Here is a 20,477-nt window from a genome sequence, read left to right as displayed (position 1 = left end):
CTGCTTGAGGTACCGGTTTCATCTCACTAGGGAGTGCCTAACAGTGGGTGCAGGACAGTCGGTGAAGCACACTGTGCACGAGCCGAAGCAGGGCGAGGCATTGCCTCACTCGGGAAGCGCAAGGGATCAGGGAGTTCCCTTTCCTAGTCAAAGAAAGGGGAAGCAGACGGCACCTGGAATATCAGGTCAGTCCCATCCTAATACTGCGCTTTTCCAACGGGCCTGGAAAACGGCACACTAGGAGATTGTGTCCCGCACCTGGCTAGGAGGGTCCTATGCCCACGGAGTCTCGCTAATTGCTAGCACAGCAGTCTGAGATCAAGCTGCGAGGCGCCAGCGAGGCTGGGGGAGGGGCGCCCGCCATTGCCCAGGCTTGCTTAGGTAAACAAAGCAGCCAGGAAGCTCGAACTGGGTGGAGCCCACCACAGCTCAAGGAGGCCTGCCTGCCTCTGTAGGCTCCACCTCTGGGGGCAGGGCACAGACAAACAAAAACTCTGCAAGAACTTCCACAGACTTAAATGTCCCTGTCTGACTGACAGCTTTGAAGAGAGTAGTGGTTCTCCCAGCACGCAGCTGGAGATCTGAGAACCGTCAGACTGCCTCCTAAAGTGGGTCCCTCACCCCTGAGCAGCCTAACTGGGAGGCACCCCCCAGTAGGGACAGACTGACACCTCATTCAACCCGGTACTTCTCTGAGACAAAACTTTCAGAGGAACTATCAGACAGCTGAATTTGTGGTCTCACGAAAATCCGCTGTTCTGCAGCCACCGCTGCTGACACCCAGCAAAACAGGGTGTGGAGTGCACCTCTAGTAAACTCCAACAGACCTGCAGCTGAGGGTCCTGTCTGGTAGAAGGAAAACTAACAAACAGAAAGGACATCCACACCAAAAACCCATCTGTACATCACCGTCATCAAAGACAAAAAGTAGATAAAACCACAAAGATGGGGAAAAAACAGACCAAAAAAACTGGAAACTCTAAAAAACAGAGCACCTCTCCTCCTCCAAAGGAACGCAGTTCCTCACCAGCAACGGAACAAAGCTGGATGGAGGATGACTTTGATGAGTTGAGAGAAGAAGGCTTCAGACGATCAAACTACTCTGAGCTACGAGAGGAAATTCAAAACAACAGCAAAGAAGTTAAAAACTTTGAAAAAAAATTAGAAGAATGAATAACTAGAATAACCAATGGAGAGAAGGGCTTCAAGGAGCTGATGGAGCTGAAAGCCAAGTTTCGAGAACTACACGAAGATTGCAGAAGCCTCAGTAGCAGATGCGATCAACTGGAAGAAAGGATATCGCTGATGGAAGATGAAATGAATGAAATGAAGAGAGAAGGGAAGTTTAGAGAAAAAAGGATAAAAAGAAATGAACAAAGCCTCCAAGAAATTTGGGACTATGTGAAAAGACCAAACCTACGTCTGATTGGTGTACCTGAAAATGATGGGGAGAATGGAACCAAGTTGGAAAACACTCTGCAAGATATTATCCAGGAGAACTTCCCCAATCTAGCAAGGCAGGCCAGCATTCAGATTCAGGAAATACAGAGAACGCCACAAAGATACTCCTCGAGAAGGGCAACTCCAAGACACATTATTGTCAGATTCACCAAAGTTGAAATGAAAGAAAAAATGTTAAGGGCAGCCAGAGAGATAGGTCGGGTTACCCACAAAGGGAAGCCCATCAGACTAACAGCTGATCTCTCAGCAGAAACTCTACAAGCCAGAAGAGAGTGGGGGCCGATATTCAACATTCTTAAAGAAAAGAATTTTCAACCCAGAATCTCCTATCCTGCCAAACTAAGCTTCATAAGTGAAGGAGAAATAAAACACTTTACAGACAAGCAAACGCTGAGTGATTTTGTCACCACCAGGCCTGCCCTAAAAGAGCTCCTGAAGGAAGCACTAAACATGGAAAGGAACAACCGGTACCAGCCACTGCAAAAACATGCCAAATTGTAAAGACCATCGAGACTAGGAAGAAACTATAGCAACTAACGAGCAAAATAACCAACTAACATCATAATGACAGGATCAGATTCACACATAACAATATTAACGTTAAATGTAAATGGGCTAAATGCTCCAATCAAAAGACACAGACTGGCAAACTGGATAAGGAGTCAGGACCCATCAGTGTGCTGTATTCAGGAAACCCATCTCATGTGCAGAGACACACATAGACTCAAAATAAAGGGATGGAGGAAGATCTATCAAGCAACTGGAAAACAAAAAAAGGCAGGGGTTGCAATCCTAGTCTCTGATAAAATAGACTTTAAACCAACAAAGATCAAAAGAGACAAAGAAGGCCATTACATAATGGTAAAGGGATCAATTCAACAAGAAGAGCTAACTATCCTAAATATATATGCACCCAACACAGGAGCACCCAGATTCATAAAGCAAGTCCTGAGTGACCTACAAAGGGACTTAAACTCCCACACAATAATAATGGGAGATTTTAACACCCCACTGTCAGCATTAGACAGATCAACGAGACAGAAAGTTAACAAGGATATCCAGGAATTGAACTCAGCTCTACACAAAGTGGACCTAATAGACATCTACAGAACTCTCCACCCCAAGTCAACAGAATATACATTTTTTTCAGCACCACACCACACCTATTCCAAAATTGACCACATAGTTGGAAGTAAAGCTCTCCTCAGCAAATGTAAAAGAACAGAAATTATAACAAACTGTCTTTCAGACCACAGTGCAATCAAACTAGAACTCGATTAAGAAACTCACTCAAAACCGCTCTACTACATGGAAACCGAACAACCTGCTCCTGAATGACTATTGGGTACATAATGAAATGAAGGCAGAAATAAAGATGTTCTTTGAAACCAACGAGAACAAAGACACAACATACCAGAATCTCTGGGACACATTCAAAGCAGTGTGTAGAGGGAAATTTATAGCACTAAATGCCCACAAGAGAAAGCAGGAAAGATCCAAAATTGACTCCCTAACATCACATTTAAAAGAACTAGAAAAGCAAGAGCAAACACATTCAAAAGCTAGCAGAAGGCTAGAAATAACTAAAATCAGAGCAGAACTGAAGGAAATAGAGACACAAAAAACCCTTCAAAAAATTAATGAATCCAGGAGCTGGTTTTTTGAAAAGATCAACAAAATTGATGGACCGCTAGCAAGACTAATAAAGAAGAAAAGAGAGAAGAATCAAATAGATGCAATAAAAAACGAAAAAGGGGATATCACCACCAATCCCACAGAAATACAATCTACCATCAGAGAATACTACAAACCCCTCTATGCAAATAAACTAGAAAATCCAGAAGAAATGGATAAATTCCTCGACAAATACACCCTCCCAAGACTAAACCAGGAAGAAGTTGAATCTCTGAATAGACCAATAACAGGTTCTGAAATTGTGGCAATAATCAATAGCTTACCAACCAAAAAGAGTCCAGGACCTGATGGATTCACAGCTGAATTCTACCAGAGGTACAAGGAGGAACTGGTACCATTCCTTCTGAAACTATTCCAATCGATAGAAAAAGAGGGAATCCTCCCTAACACATTTTATGAAGCCAGCATCGTCCTGATACCAAAACCTGGCAGAGACATAACCAAAAAAGAGAATTTCAGACCAATATCCTTGATGAACATTGATGCAAAAATCCTCAATAAAATACTGGCAAACCGAATCCAGCAGCACATCAAAAAGCTTATCCACCATGATCAAGTGGGCTTCATCCCTGGGATGCAAGGCTGGTTCAACATACGCAAATCAATAAATGTAATCCAGCATATAAACAGAACCAAAGACAAAAACCACATGATTATCTCAATAGATGCAGAAAAGGCCTTTGACAAAATTCAACAACCCTTCATGCTAAAAACTCTCAATAAATTAGGTATTGATGGGACGTATCTCAAAATAATAAGAGCTATCTATGACAAACCCACAGCCAATATCATACTGAATGGGCAAAAACTGGAAGCATTCCCTCTGAAAACTGGCACAAGACAGGGATGCCCTCTCTCACCGCTCCTATTCAACATAGTGCTGGAAGTTCTGGCCAGAGCAATCAGGCAGGAGAAGGAAATAAAGGGTATTCAATTAGGAAAAGAGGAAGTCAAACTGTCCCTGTTTGCAGATGACATGATTGTATATCTAGAAAATCCCATTGTCTCAGCCCAAAATTTCCTTAAGCTGATTAGCAACTTCAGCGAAGTCTCAGGATACAAAATTAATGTACAAAAATCACAAGCATTCTTGTACACCAATAACAGACAAACAGAGAGCCAAATCATGAGTGAACTCCCATTCACAATTGCTTCAAAGAGAATAAAATACCTAGGAATACAACTTACAAGGGATGTGAAGGACCTCTTCAAGGAGAACTACAAACCACTGCTCAATGAAATAAAAGAGGATACAAACAAATGGAAGAACATTCCATGCTCATGGGTTGGAAGAATCAATATCGTGAAAATGGCCATATTGCCCAAGGGAATTTATAGATTCAATGCCATCCCCATCAAGCTACCAATGACTTTCTTCACAGAATTGGAAAAAACTACTTTAAAGTTCATATGGAACGAAAAAAGAGCCCGCATCGCCAAGTCAATCCTAAGCCAAAAGAACAAAGCTGGAGGCATCACGCTACCTGACTTTAAACTATACTACAAGGCTACAGTAACCAAAACAGCATGGTACTGGTACCACAACAGAGACATAGATCAATGGAACAGAACAGAGCCCTCAGAAATGATGCCGCATAGCTACAACTATCTGATCTTTGACAAACCTGACAAAAACAAGAAATGGGGAAAGGATTCCCTATTTAATAAATGGTGCTGGGAAAACTGGCTAGCCATATGTAGAAAGCTGAAACTGGATCCCTTCCTTACACCTTATACAAAAATTAATTCAAGATGGATTAAAGACTTATATGTTAGACCTAAAACCATTAAAATCCTACAAGAAAACCTAGGCAATACCATTCAGGACATAGGCGTGGGCAAGGACTTCATGTCTAAAACACCAAAAGCAATGGCAACAAAAGCCAAAATCGACAAATGGGATCTCATTAAACTAAAGAGCTTCTGCACAGCAAAAGAAACTATCATCAGAATTAACAGGCAACCTACAGAATGGGAGAAAATTTTTGCAACCTACTCATCTGACAAAGGGCTAATATCCAGAATCTACAATGAACTCAAACAAATTTACAAGAAAAAAACAAACAACCCCATCAAAAAGTGGGCAGAGGACATGAACAGACACTTCTCAAAAGAAGACATTTATGCAGCCAGAAAACACATGAAGAAATGCTCATCATCACTGGCCATCAGAGAAATGCAAATCAAAACCACAGTGAGATACCATCTCACACCAGTTAGAATGGCCATCATTAAAAATCAGGAAACAACAGGTGCTGGAGAGGATGTGGAGAAATAGGAACACTTTTACACTGTTGGTGGGACTGTAAACTAGTTCAACCATTGTGGAAGTCAGTGTGGCGATTCCTCAGGGATCTCGAACTAGAAATACCATTTGACCCAGCCATCCCATTACTGGGTATATACCCAAAGGACTATAAATCATGCTGCTATAAAGACACATGCACACGTATGTTTATTGCGGCACTATTCACAATAGCAAAGAGTTGGAACCAACCCAAATGTCCAACAACGATAGACTGGATTAAGAAAATGTGGCACATATACACCATGGAATACTATGCAGCCATAAAAAATGATGAGTTCGTGTCCTTTGTAGGGACATGGATGAAACTGGAAAACATCATTCTCAGTAAACTATCGCAAGGACAAAAAACCAAACACCGCATGTTCTCTCTCATAGGTGGGAATTGAACAATGAGAACTCATGGACACAGGAAGGGGAACATCACACTCCGGGGACTGTTGTGGGGTGGGGGGAGGGGGGAGGGACAGCATTAGGAGATACACCTAATGCTAAATGACGAGTTAATGGGTGCAGGAAATCAACATGGCACATGGATACATATGTAACAAACCTGCACATTGTGCACATGTACCCTAAAACCCTAAAGTATAATAAAAAAAAAAAAAAAAGAAATCGTCAAGGCCACCCCAACCTTCAGCAATCACCACCCTGATTAGTCAGGAGCCATCAACATCTGGGCAAGACCTTCTACCAGCAAAAAGATTATATTCACTTTCAAAGGCTCAGATGATTGTTAGCAATTTTTAGCAGTAAAGTATATTTTAATTAAGGTATGCACACTGTTTTTTAGTCATATTTATATTGTACACTTAATATACTACAGTATAGTGTAAACATAACTTTTACATGCACTAAGAAACCAAAAAGTTTGTGTGACACACTTTATTGTGCTAGTCACTTCATTGTGCTATTTGTTTTATTATGATATTTGCTTTACTGTGGTGGTCAGAAACCAAACCAGCAATATCTCTGAGGTATGTCTGTATACGAGTAATAAGGGAAAGCACCATGGCCACAGGAGCATTCAGGACTTTGGAGACTTGAAAGAACGATGTCCCACTAAACCAAGCTAGCATCTCCACAGAGACCTTTACTATAATTCTACTTCGGGGAAAGGAAGGGCAAATTCAACTAATACTCTGATTTCCATTAATGCAGGTCCTGCACTAAATAAGGTATGACTTTACTTCCACCATGATTCAAAGGAGCTAAAAATACATGTACCTAAGTATGTCCAAAAAGAATGTCAGCAATTACCTGAAAAGGCTATTATTAAAATGTTTCTCCCTTTTCCAAATAAGTATCTATAGATGCCAGATAGTCTTTATTTATTTCAACCAAAACATACAACAGACTCAACACAGAAGCAGATGTGAGAATCTAGTTTTCTTCTCTTAAGCCAAGCATTTTAAAAAGATTTGCAAAAATGTAAAACAATGCTACTCATCTCACAAAATGTTTTTGTTTTGGAAAATATAGTTACATTTCATAAAAATACAGTTTGTGGTAACATGTAATAGGTTTATAATTTTTGATGAATAAATATTTCAGTTTCCAAATTTTAATTCCTAATATGATAAACGTTAACAGATATAACTTTCATAAATAAGAGGTCTTGAGGGTCATCAATAACTTTTAAAATTATAAAAGTTACTAACACCAAAAAGTCTGAGAACCACTGTTACATGTGACCAATAAAAGATTGCTTATAATGAACAAATGAACTCAAAGAAATGCAACCATAATTTAAGTGTTCCCCAAACTACCCAAGCCATTAAGATTTTCTCATTTATTAGTACTGAGTAAAATATTTTTAAAATTTTCCACTGTTTCTATTGTTCTAGCTCTCTCTTCATTTCTTATATTGCTTTTCTACCTCTTTCTCTTGATCAGAAATGCTACATGTTTGTCTAAGTTGTATAAAGGCCCTTTTAAAGAATCACTATAAAGAAACTTGAATTTCACAATTTTTTTGTGTGTTTTCCAATTTACTAATTTCTACTTTTCTATTATTTATTTTATTCAATTTTTCTTAATTATATTTTGTTTCTATTTCTCAGAGTTTAACACTGGGTTTATTTTCACTATTTCACTCTTCATATCCACAACAGAGTTTGTACTTTTCTACTATTTTTAAGAGGCCATTAGAATATATATATAATTCATTTTTTTGACTATTTCTTCTAGGTCAATATTTATCAAGCATCCATTATTATGACCTTTTAAACAGAATAAAATATAACAACTAGTCAAGATGCTATTTCTATTCATTAGGTCCTCAAATATTTAAGCTAAACAGCTGGCTACCCTCTCAGTACTATGCCAGGTGCCTTGTCAAATGCAAAGCTGAACCCTCAAATGTTTGATGAGTACAAGAATATACATTCTTGTGAATCAATTAAAAAACAGTTGATACTAGCAAATAATTACAGACTAAATTATATAATCTATATAAAGCAGATGTGTGAGAATAAACTATCATCTCCTACCTCAACAACAGAAAATTCCAGAAGATCCATACAGAGAATGTGGGGCTATTAAGGCAAGAACTGTATTTGGTTTATGACAAGCAATGCTTAACTCAAGGTGAAATAGTTCTAAAAATACAATGTTCTTATTTTTGTTTTCTTGAAAGCAAAGTGTATCAATGTTTGCTCAACATTTGCTAATATTTTCAATTAATCATTTTAAATCCCTAATAAACACTAGGGAAAATCAATTAATAAAATATCAGACAAGTCTGAGACCCGTTCCCCAGATTGTTTCAAAACCTAAGTCATATTTTATATTTGTAATTTTTTATTTTTCTGATTAGTATTGACAATTATTTTTGAATTACACTAATAAAGAGGGGGAAATGGAAACCTTTTAAAAAATCAAATGGCCACCCAACAATCAACTTAATTAAATGAGTTATTATATGTAAAAGAACTTAAATCAGTTCCTGATACATAGTAAATGTTCAGAGTGCTAGCTGGCTGGGTGTGGTGGCTCACGCCTATAATCCCAGCACTTTGGGAGGCCGAGGCCTCCTGAGGTCAGGGATTTGAGACCAGCCTGTCCAACATAGTGAAATCCCATCTCTACTAAAAATACAAAAATTAGCCGGGCATGGTGGTACACACCTGTAGTCCCAGCTACTCAGGAGGCTGAGACACAAGAATTGCTTGAACCTGGGAGCCAGAGGTTGCAGTGAGCTGAGATCACACCACTGTACTCCAGCCTAGGCAACAGAGTTGAGACTCCATCACAAAAAAAAAAAAAAAAAGTGTTAGCTATAGCTACACATTTATCAAGTCCTTTCCACTTGACCAAAGAATTCTTACACTGTCCAGAAACTAACTGTAAAAAGAGTATTTTCGTTGCCTGGCGCGGTGGCTCATGCCTGTAATCCCAGCACTTTGGGAAGCCGAGGTGGGCGGATCACAAAGTCAGGAGTTCGAGACCAGCCTGGCCAACATGTAGAAACCTCATCTCTACTAAAAATACAAAAATTAACCAGGCACAGTGGCGGGCAACTGTAATCCCGGGAGGCTGAGGCAGGAGACCTGCCTGAACCTGGGAGGTGGAGGTTGCAGTGAGCTGAGATCACGCCACTGCACACCAGCCTGGGTGACAGAGCAAAACTCTGTCTTGGGGGGGGAAAAATATTTTCAGCCTGGTGTAGTGGCTCACATCTATAATTCCAACACTTTGGAAGGCCGCAGCAGGAGGATCATTTAAGTCCAGGAGTTTAAGACCAGCCTGAGCAACATAGCAAGACCCTCATCTCTATTAAAAAAAAAAAAACAATGTTTTTAGTTAGCTGGGTGGCTGGGCACAGTGGCTCATGCCTGTAATCCCAGCACTTTGGGAGGCAGAGGCAGGTGGATCACCTGAGGTCAGGAGTTTGAGACCAGCCTGGCCAACATGGCAAAACCTCGCCTCTACTAAAAATAATAAAAAAAAAATTAGCCAGGCATGGTGGCACGTACCTGTAATCCCAGCTACTAGGGAGGCTGAGGCAAGAGAATGGCTTGAACCCAGGAGGCGGAGGTTGCAGTGAGCCGAGATCGTGTCACTGCACTCCAGCTTGGGCGACAGAGCAAGACTCCATCTCAAAATAAATAAATAAAATAAAAAATAAAAGTAAATTAGCTGGGCATAGTGGCCTATAGTCCCAACTACTTGGGAGGCTGAAGCGCAAGGATCGCTTGAGCCCAGGAAGTTGGAGCTGCAGTTAGCTGTGATCGCACCACTGCATTACACCCTGGGTGACAGAGTGAGACCTTATATCAAAAAATACGTAAATATTTTGCTCTTTATTTAAAAGTAAAACTAAAGGCCGGGCGTGGTGGCTCATGCCTGTAATCCCAGCACTTTGGGAGGTTGAGGCCGAAGTGGGCGGATCACAAGGTCAGGAGATCGAGACCATCCTGGCTAACATGGTGAAACCCTGTCTCTACTGAAAGTACAAAAAATTAGCCGGGCGTGGTGGCAGGCGCCTGTAGTCCCAGCTACTCGGGAGCCTGAGGCAGAAGAATGGCGTGAACCTGGGAGGCGGAGCTTGCAGTGAGCCAAGATCGCGCCACTGCACTCTAGCCTGGGCTAGACCATGATTTAAAAATAAAAGCTGCACTAAATATGATTTTCTCCTTTTACAGATAGCAAGACAAAATGACCTGTCCAGGTCATAGTTTAAGTGCAGGCCAGAAATCTGTCACCTAATCTCTAGGGATCTCTCTACCAACTGAATAGAATGTTATAGGTCTAGCCAAACCCCACAGCTTCAGAACCAGGAGATCTCACAGTGTTATTTATCTGTGGTTCTGGAGTATTCAAACCAACAGGTCTTATTAGAAAGCTTAGACCCATTTGACAATGAATGCTTAGGTTTATGTTACTCTATGGCAAATCTAAAGGTCATACCAAATTCATTATCATCACCTACAAACATCTACTAGGGATTTGTTATAAGTAGTAAATCCATCTAATGAAGTATGAAATATAAAGCCATAATATAAAGAAGTATAAGATTTTATCCCTGCCTTCAGGGATGTATTATATAGTTAGGAAAGAACACACCCATAAAACAACAGAACAAAGTTATGTCTGCTAAGTGTTAATATAAGTGGTACATTCATTCCTGGGCAATTATTTATTGAGCAACTGAGAGGGAGCAGAGCATAGTTGTTAAGGGCACAGACTCTGAAGCCAGTTTGCCTGCTTTTCCTTATTTAAATTATTAACCCTCTCTGTGCCTCTGTTTCCTTCCTTGTGAGAAATAAAAATAATACCTACATAGGGGTAAAAACCTAGCTTTCAGAGCTGATGAGATTTACATTAGTTAATACAGGTAAAATGCTTAGAAATATACCAGACACATAGTACATTCTCAATAAACATTAGCCATTAGAAATATTACCTAATACAAGGAATACCCAGTAAAGACCGATTTCAAAGGAGCCAGTAACAAGGATTACAACTGTTAAAGGATTCTAGAAATAGGTTGAATTGAGCTGGGCCATGAAAAATGTGCTGGCCTTGAAATACAAAAGAAGGATGACATTCCAGGCAGAGATCACAAAAAAAATAAAGGTATCAATACTCGCAATGTATACATGGAACAATAAACACAACATTTTGACAAAAAATAAAAACAGTCCTTGTAAGGTAGTCCTTCTCACCCTTTTCTACCACAGTATTCTTAAATGATAAAGAATGAACTTCCTGGAAAATTGGGTAAATGGCCTCAAATGGTCCCCCATAAGCTCAACATGCCTTCAAATTGTATCACGTTTTAGCTTAAAAAGCTAAAACTTCACGAAAGTTCTATTTGACTCCATAATTCAAACAGCCTTATTTCATTGAAAAATGTCCTCAAATAGTTACCAGTTATTCAATTACTCAATCTTTTTCATATTCTTTAGGTAAAATTGACATTCCAGGAAGATGTCTATGGATTCATGTACCACCAACATAACAGCACACTGTAAGGAACAAGTATACTTCTGTTAAAAAAAAAAAAAATGGCCGGGCGCGGTGGCTCACGCTTGTAATCCCAGCACTTTGGGAGGCCGAGGCAGGCGGATCACAGGTCAGGAGATCGAGACCACGGTGAAACCCTGTCTCTACTAAAAATACAAAAAATTAGCCGGGCGTGGTGGTGGGCGCCTGTAGTCCCAGCTACTCGGAGAGGCTGAGGCAGGAGAATGGCGTGAACCCGGGAGGCAGAGCTTGCAGTGAGCCGAGATCGCGCCACTGCACTCCAGCCTGGGTGACAGAGCGAGACTCCGTCTCAAAAAAAAAAAAAAAAAAAAAAAAATGACACACACACACACACAAAATCCATGCATACATGGAAATACAACATAGGAAAGAGGTAGTATTACAAATCAATGTGGAAAGAAATGACTACTAAATAAATGCTTGAGACACACTGGCTTTCTAGATAAGGAGAGAAAAAAACTAGATCCCTATCTTTCACCCTATATACAAAAAGAAATCCCCTATGAACAAATGACTAAAGATCAAAGAGAAAACTTAAAACTTTTATCAAATTATAGGAGAATATAATTATGAGATCAGGGCAGAAATTTCCTAAAAGTAACTTTAAAAATTTAAACCATGTAAAGGAGATTGATAAATTTCATTTTATCAAAATTTAAGGCCAGGTGTGGTGGCTCACATCTGTAGTCCCAGCACTTTGTGGAGGCCAAGGCTGAAGAAGCACTTGAGGTCAGGAGTTTGAGATCAGCAAGACCCCATCTCTAAAAACAACAATTTTAAATTTAAAACTTCTCGTAAGTGGGAGGAGAAACACAATACTATTAAAAGACTTGCCACAAACTAGAAAACAATTTTTTCATCATACATAAAAGATGATATTCATACTATATAAAGAGGTTCTATAAATCAATAAATGATGCTACAGAAAAATGAGTGGATTATATGAACAGGCAAATTACACCACACAAATCCATTGCTTCTTTTATTTTTTTAACAAACTTATTTCCTCACTTAAAACTTGATTTTATAAAACACACAAAAAAATTTTAAGAATTCTGTATCACAGAACATTAAGCAGTACAAATATCCATCACTTCATAGGTTCAAGTTACATAAAGTCAAATAATTGGAAACTGATTCAATAGGGAAAACTATACATGAAATGAAGGTCAAAAGGAGCTACACAGCAATATTTCATTGTTTATAGATTATTAGTTACTTTCAGGACTTTAACAAAGATTCTGAATATTTAGACTTCCTTTGCTGTATTTTATACTTAAATATTTCCCTACCTATACTGAGTCAAGCTACTTGACCAAAACATCTGATTTAGGAAAGCATTTAGCTTTACAGCACAAGTTTTTCCATCTACAGTTACTATCTTCAAAGGAATATACATCACAATGTTGACAAAAAAAACTCCTGGTTCCTTTTGAATAATGTGCAATAAATTCATGATGTTAACTCCATGGTGAGTCAAATAGGTACCAAAAAATAAAAGGAACAATTACACACAGTTCAGTAAGTATCATTTTGGTTTTCTCCATGTAAAAGTTAACTAATGAAATAAAACATATCAACTATAGATGACTTGATTTCAAGAAAACCACATTTCAAAATTACAATTACATTATTTCCTTATGTCATCCTCAGTCATTGACAGGAATTTTGTAGGCCACCATGCTATTTACTTTGTGGATTGTAGCAGTAAATGAACAAAGGCGGACTTCCTCAGAATTGGTAATAAACTGTGGTCCCGACTCTTCCCATTTTTCAGGTACAACCAAATCTTTGTCTGTGTAAATCAGCAGATCAAATGAACAAGAAACTTCCAACAGTGGCAGAAATGTCACTGTAGCTGTGATCTGTCTGATGACTGAACAGATTTCATCCTGGATAGCTGAGACTTTTCTCTGGGTGCACTGTCATCTTTTGCAGTCTTGTCACACTCAATATCAAACTGCCATCTTTCCAGGACCTCACCACTTTCAATATTTGAGATAACTACAACCAGTTTCTGAAGTAACACTTGTATAACCAATCTTTTAGTTGTTCCACCACGTTATTCAGGTATTTTATGAGCTCAAGATCAGTAGTTACAAGAAAGGTGAGTCCGTATTTCTGCACTCAAGTAAAGGTTTCAGATGGATAAATGCCACGCTGATATAAAATGCTATTGATGACGAATGAGAAGAACTCGGCCACGATTTCAGCACTCCCACGCAGGGTGATTCCCTGCTCCCGGGAGAGCTGCAGCACCATGGCCAGGGACACAAACAAAGGCACGCGCTTTCACTAGGCGGACAGCAACCACAGCGGCTCAATTTCCCCGCCAAGAGTTTCAAAAGTAACGACCATCCACTTGCTTCTTAGAGTAAGTTCACTCTAGCCGGAAACAGCTTCTTTTTTTTTTTTTTTTTGAGACGGAGTCTCACTCTGTTGCCAGGCTGGAGTGCAGTGGTGCGATCTCGGCTCACTGCAATCTCCACCTCCCGGGCTCAGGCGATTCCCCTGCCTCAGCCTCCTGAGTAGCTGGGATTACAGACGTGCACCACCACACCCAGCTAATTTTTTGTATTTTAGTAGAGACGGGGTCTCACCATGTTGGCCAGGATGGTCTTGATCTCCTGACCTCATGATCCTCCTGCTCAGCCTCCCTAAGTGCTGGGATTACAGGGGTGGGCCACCGCGCCCAGCCGGAAACAGCTTCTTAAGGATTCTACTTATTTTGTTTCCATGGGAAACTTTCAAGAGAACAGGACAAACTATAGTCCCAATGCTGTAGTTGATTTCCTGGCCATAACAGATCATCATCCCACTTTAGAGTCCCCTCATCCTCTGCTAGCACTTATGCTGGTGTAAGCAGCTTGCCAGTAGAGCGATCCAGATCCTTTTATCTAAGAGGTTTGAAATTCTGGTTACCATGCCCTTTTTAGGCAATGGCTATTGTATTTGTACATTTATTAAAATAATGGGCTTGGGAACACCATGAGACATATCAGCAGATCCCCTGAATGCCAGACATATTCTTCTCTGTCCATACTGTGATGATGATCAGAGTCAATTACCCTTGCCAGGATAGTGACTCCTTTTCTTCCCTGGTGATTTTGGCAAGAGGAGCCCAAAGTGACCAGACAGCAGGCATGGCTTAAAATTTAATGGAACTCTCATTGTGTCTGTTCCCTAGTAAGGCATTTCTACTTCTGGAGACAAGAACCTCTAAGCCCACAGGGTCTAAAGCTATATGAACGGAAAGCATAAATTCCTCAAGTAAGGATTGGGTGTGATAGTAAATGAGACCACTCCTATTCCATCCCTTGGTTGTTGAACCCGTGTACATATTACCTATTGAGGATACCTAATATAATGAATATCCATATGATAGCCAAGCATTCTGGAGGGATGGTACCCATCCTTGTAGAGGATCACCTCCAATCTGGCATCTCAGTTGTACCTTTACGAGCCCATTACAACTGTTCTATCAATCCAGAGGATTATAGGTGGAGCAGTATGAGTTAAGACCAGTGGATTCATGAACTTTGGCCCACTGCTACACATCTTTCTTGTAAAGTGGGACTCTTGGTAAGAGACAACATTACTCAAGATCCCGTATTAGTGGATGAAACACTCTGTAAGTCCTCAGCTGATGGTGCTGGCTTTGGACTTATGAGCAGAAAAAGCAAACATGTGGACCCAGAATATGTGTTAATTCCAAACTAGAAGAAATGCTGTCCCTTCCAAGGTGAGGGAAGGTACAGTTTTAGAGGCTTCCACTTGATCTTCCCCCAGTAGGATAGTACTTAACCCAACTGGTCAAGGAGCCAAGTTGAGAGTTCTGCCAACTACCATGTATGTTGATTCCAATTACAAAACTGGGAACCAGAGAAAGGACTCTGATAACAGAGACACATTGTGAGTTAAATCTGGGCCAGAACTCTATTTATTATAATTATCTGAGTCTCATACACCCCTCCCCATTCTAACAAGAGGAAGTCATAGCACTTTGGGTCCCCAGATTTCAATGTCATTTCACTCTGACCAATAATTCTTCATAGGTTTGCAGCCAAAACTGAATCACTGAAGATGACTAGGCAGAGCAAGCATCAAGTAGTAAATGGGCTGAATAGTGACTCAGAATCTTACAAAGAATCAAAACAAACCCACTATCACCAAGTTAGACCCAGAAAAGATTTCAAAGTCTGCCTGGCATTCCTTCAGTTGTTGCCAATAGAAATGAATTCTCAGACTGCTCTGGTTTGCTCCAGAACTCAGCCTATTAAATTCAGCCAACTAAGGGTAATCATCTAGCTATTTGTATGGCTATTACACTTGTTATGGTCTACTTTGTTCTCATCCTAATCTTTCCACTAGAAGATGCTTCTATAGATAGCATCTATAGAAGATAGATACTCCTAATGCTATGTTTTATATTCAGTTAGACACTTTGATGGCACAAGAGCAGACTGTATGGTAAACAAGGATGTAAACATGAAAGGTATCAGTGTAGAGATAACCTTTTCCCAATATTTATTATAATCTTTTCCCAATATGTATTATGGAATGAGAATGGGGCGACTAAGCAAAAAGAGGACCTCAAGAGGTGAGCCATACAAGCAATTAAAAGAAAAAATCCAATATAAAGGTAAAGAAAACAATTGTAACTTTAAAAGTATGCAGAAAATACATGAGATTAAATCAAACACCTTTATTTGAACTGCTTATGCTACATCAAAATTTTAAAATAGACTTAAAAACAAAAATTTTGGGGGGGAGGGGTGGGGTACAAGTAAAGACGAGGTCTTGCTATGTTGTCCAAGCTGGTCTCAGACTCCTGGCCTTAAGCAATCCTCCCAACTCAGCCTCCCAAAATGCTGAGATTACAGGCATGAGCCACTGCACCCATCCAAAAACAAAATCTTATATGCAGTAGAGTGTCAATAATGGGATTATACAAAGAGAAACACATATCTTACCTAGAGAGCTAGTTTCCTAAAGCTATTTAAGCATATTTCCCCTTCCCCCAACTACTCAAATTAACTTCCTAAAACACTATTCAAAGGCTGGGCATGGTGGCTCACGCCTGTAATCCCAGGACTTTAGGAGGCTGAGGCAGGTGGATTGCTTGAGCCCAGGAGTTCCATACCAGCCTGGGCAACATGGTGAAACCTTCTCTCTACTAAAAATACAAAAAAATTAGCTGGGAGTGGTGGTGTGCACCTGTAATCCCAGCTACTCAGGAGGCTGTGGTAGGAGAAACACCTGAGCCCGGGAAGTCAAGGCTGCATCAGGCAATGATCGTGCCACTGCACTCCAGCCTAGGCAAAGAGAGTGAGACTCTGTCTCAAAAAAACAAAAACCAAAACAAACAAACAAACAACAACAAAAAAAACACAACACTATACAAGTCCATTTAAATTTAAATGTTGTACACCTTTTTCCTGGCATGACCACAATCACTCTGTTCTCATGTCCTCCCCATCACCCTCTGGAACCACTTACAGTGAATATGATCCAAAGTATTCTCAATACGTAATACATACTCATATTGCAGACACTTCAACCAATGATACTAGTTCTGGAATCCCACCATCTTTATCCTCAGTTATGGCCTCCCCTAACAGTATCTGCTCCTCCCTCCCCAGTACAGTTTTCACCATCTGGCTTATATGGTCTGGTATCCCTGTTCACCACTATACCTATCATCATTTTCGGCAACTTGAACATCCTCATAAATAAGCCAGGCATTATCCTAGACATTTAATTCCTTGGACTGCCTCACTCCAATGATCTCTTGCCCCATCCCACTTAAGTCACTCACCCTCATATCTTCAGCCTGCAATCTTGTCATTATGAATATATATATCTCTCTGCTGAGATGTCTTTTTCTAGCATCTCACTCTCTGAACACCTCTTCCTCTCCTTTCAGAAGACTTGCATTAAATACCACTACTCTATCCTTTGACCTCACAAGGAGCTCCCATCCACTGATACTACTACTTTTCCCTATTTATCACCCCTCTCGAGGTCCTAACCTCATCCTTACACAAGCATACATTACAGCATCTAGAATTAAAACCAATCCTTTGCAAATGCATTTAACTCACTTGCTCCTCTCCACTGTTATTCCACCTGATCCATCTATGGTTGAAGCCATCTATCTACCAGTCCATGACTGTATCTGAGCAGCTAAATTTTGCTGAAGAAAAACATCTCATAACCTTACTGGAAGTTCACACTAAAATTATTCACACTAAAATTAACACCACAGATCTCAGATGAACACTCAACACTGCCAGACATTCCTTCTACAATTTTTAATTAAAGTCATTTTCCCGTTCCCTGAATGAACCATTTCATACTTTCTTCTCTCTCCTCAGACTTCTCACATTTCCCATTCTCACCTCAATCATAGCTAGTGACCTAGCCTCATACTATAGAGACAAAAATAATCTCATTTCTGAACACCAATGCCATCAATCTACCTGTTTCTATAACCATAGTAACTGCATTCCTTCAGGTTAAAATGAAAGAAATATCTCTGTTATTATCTAGGAGTCAATACCTCCCCTCCAGTTATGCTCTATATCCCACTTCCTAATCCCTACTCAAGTATTTTACTTTTATAATTATCTCCCCTTTCTCCTGCATTATGAGTTTCTTCCTCTTCAGAATCATTCTTATTGGCATGCAAGCATGCCTTAATATCAACAACCATCTTTTTAAATTGACTCTACATTCCTTTGCAGCTACCACCCAATTTCCCCACTCCCATTCACAGCAAAATTCCTGAAACAAGAGTTGTCTATACTGCTATGTCCCATTCTCTTTAACTCATTCTGATAATCTTTTATTCCTGACCTTCCACTGAAACAATTCTCATGAATTTTACCAATATCCTCAATCTTGCCAAAGCCAATAGTTAATTTACAGAGAAGAATTTTCTGTCCTCATCCAATACCACCTCTTAGCAACATTAACTGACCACTTCCCCCATCTGGGAACACTTTATTCTCTAGGCTTCTGTGACCTCACACTTAACTAGTTTTCCTATTACCTGTCTCTCTTTCTCTGTTTCTTTTTCTGGCTGCTTCTCCTCTGTAAACCATCTAAAAGTTGAAGTGTTCCAGAGTTACGTCGTGGGCATTCTTCTTCCCCTACAAATGATCATATCCAGTCTAAACAGCTGTAAATGTGCCTCCCAAATCTGATTACAGCCCTGATCTCATCCCTCAGCTCAACCAACCACCCAATCAATGACTCCTAATCAATAACAAAACATAAGTTTTGACTCCTAAACAATGACAAAACATAACAAGTCCAAAGCAGAATACTTGATTATTTCATACTGCTCTATCTGCTCCTCCCCCAGTTATTCCTATTTCACTAAATGTCACACAATCCACATAGTTGCTTAAGGCCAAAAACCTAGGAGGCTTCCTTGATTTTTCCACTTCCTAATTACCCGCATCTAATTAATACCAAGACTGATGACTCCACATCTAAAATACATTCTAAAATACATCTGCTTTTGGCCATTTGCACTGTTATATGCCACTATCACTCATTACCTGAAGTACTGCTAAAGTTTCCCAACTGCTCTCCTTACTTCCACTACTTATCCCCAACCCTTACCCACCTTCTTCCTCCAAATGTATTCTCTACAGAACAGCCAAAATCGTATCTTTAAAATGAAAATTAGCTCATTTCTCATCCTTGTTCATGACTCAATGGTGTCTCATATTAAATAGCATAAAATACAAATGACTTACCACACGATTGAAGATGCTACATGATCTGACCCCTACCTAACTCTCCAGCTTCATTCCTATCATTCTACCCCTCTCTTCTTTCTTTCCTTCCAACATGCCAAGGTTATTCAAGCCTCAGGGCAACTGCATTTGTCTTTTCAGCCATACATTCTGTTCTTCCCAATCTTCCTATGGCTGCCTCCTCTCATCACTCAAGTATCAAATCAAATGGCACCTCTTTAGAAAGACTCTTACTGGAAAAATTATCCCTACTCCTAAGTCCTCCACTTGTGCCACAAAACAGCCAAAATTCTTGTTAGAAATTGATCTGCCTTTTTAAAGATCTTATCCATCAGACAATATTTCCTCCTTAAAGAGGCCTTTTTTACCATCCAATCTAAAATTGATGACCTTGTTATTTTCTCTCATAGCTAATTATGCCAGATTGTCTCTTCGCAACTTAAAACCATTTTCATCATTCTGTGCTCTTCCCAGGGACTAGAAATCTGGAAACTACATTCATTTTCCAAAATCCCTAAGAGCAAGGCTCCAGTTTTGCTTCTACCTCTTGAGAACATCTTGAGAAACATCTGAAAAGCTTCGGAAGGCAAAAAGACAACAGAAGCATTACTGCTCCTTCAACAGCAAAGGACAGCACATGGGCATCAGCATATGACATATTAGGTTTCACTCATAGCTTTCAGGTACTCTTCTGTGAACCACCTGCTTCAAAGATAAGAGACAAGTGGAATCAGCAACAGCAGTTTTTCAACAATTCCTATTCTTTCTGACTTTCTGAATGGGGCAGTTTCTCTTACGTTACTGTCTAGCCCTTCCTAACAGGTTTGTAAGCCTGTAATTGCCTGAATTAAATTCTTCATGGCTTGAAATATCTAGGGTGGTTTTTGTTTTCCTGACTAAAGCCCAATTGATATATATCCTGCTTTTCATGGCCCACTTATCAAAATCAAGAATCTTATATTTCTTAATTTTTGTGTTTAATATCTGTCTCCCCAAATATATTATCCCATGAACACAGTGATCACATTTGTTATGCTCATTATCGGTATCTCAAGCCCTGTGTTTTGGTGCAAATAGTGGTTGAATGAATGTAACACCTTAGTAAAATATTTCCACTCACTACATCAAACATAACAACTCTAACTCTCAAAGTTGCTCTACAGTCTATCACAATTTCAACTCATTAAAATAAAAAACAGGCCGGCATGGTGGCTCACGCCTGTAATCCCAACACTTTGGGAGGCCAAGGTGGGCAG

General features: G+C 39.8%; 1 protein-coding gene and 1 pseudogene across 2 annotated transcripts in view; both read right to left on the bottom strand.

The window, feature by feature from the left end:
* Window positions 1–20,477, bottom strand: part of MNAT1 (MNAT1 component of CDK activating kinase) — a 241,529-nt gene that overhangs the window by 182,778 nt on the left and 38,274 nt on the right. The gene's annotated exons all lie outside the window — the stretch shown is intronic.
* LOC101175736 lies at window positions 13,102–13,714 on the bottom strand (annotated as a pseudogene).

The sequence above is a fragment of the Nomascus leucogenys genome, chromosome 1a (genome assembly GCF_006542625.1).
Source record: "Nomascus leucogenys isolate Asia chromosome 1a, Asia_NLE_v1, whole genome shotgun sequence".
In the NCBI taxonomy this organism is placed as follows: domain Eukaryota; kingdom Metazoa; phylum Chordata; class Mammalia; order Primates; family Hylobatidae; genus Nomascus; species Nomascus leucogenys.
The sequence above is the reverse complement of the archived record's forward strand: the minus strand, read 5'-3'. Positions and strand labels throughout refer to the sequence as shown.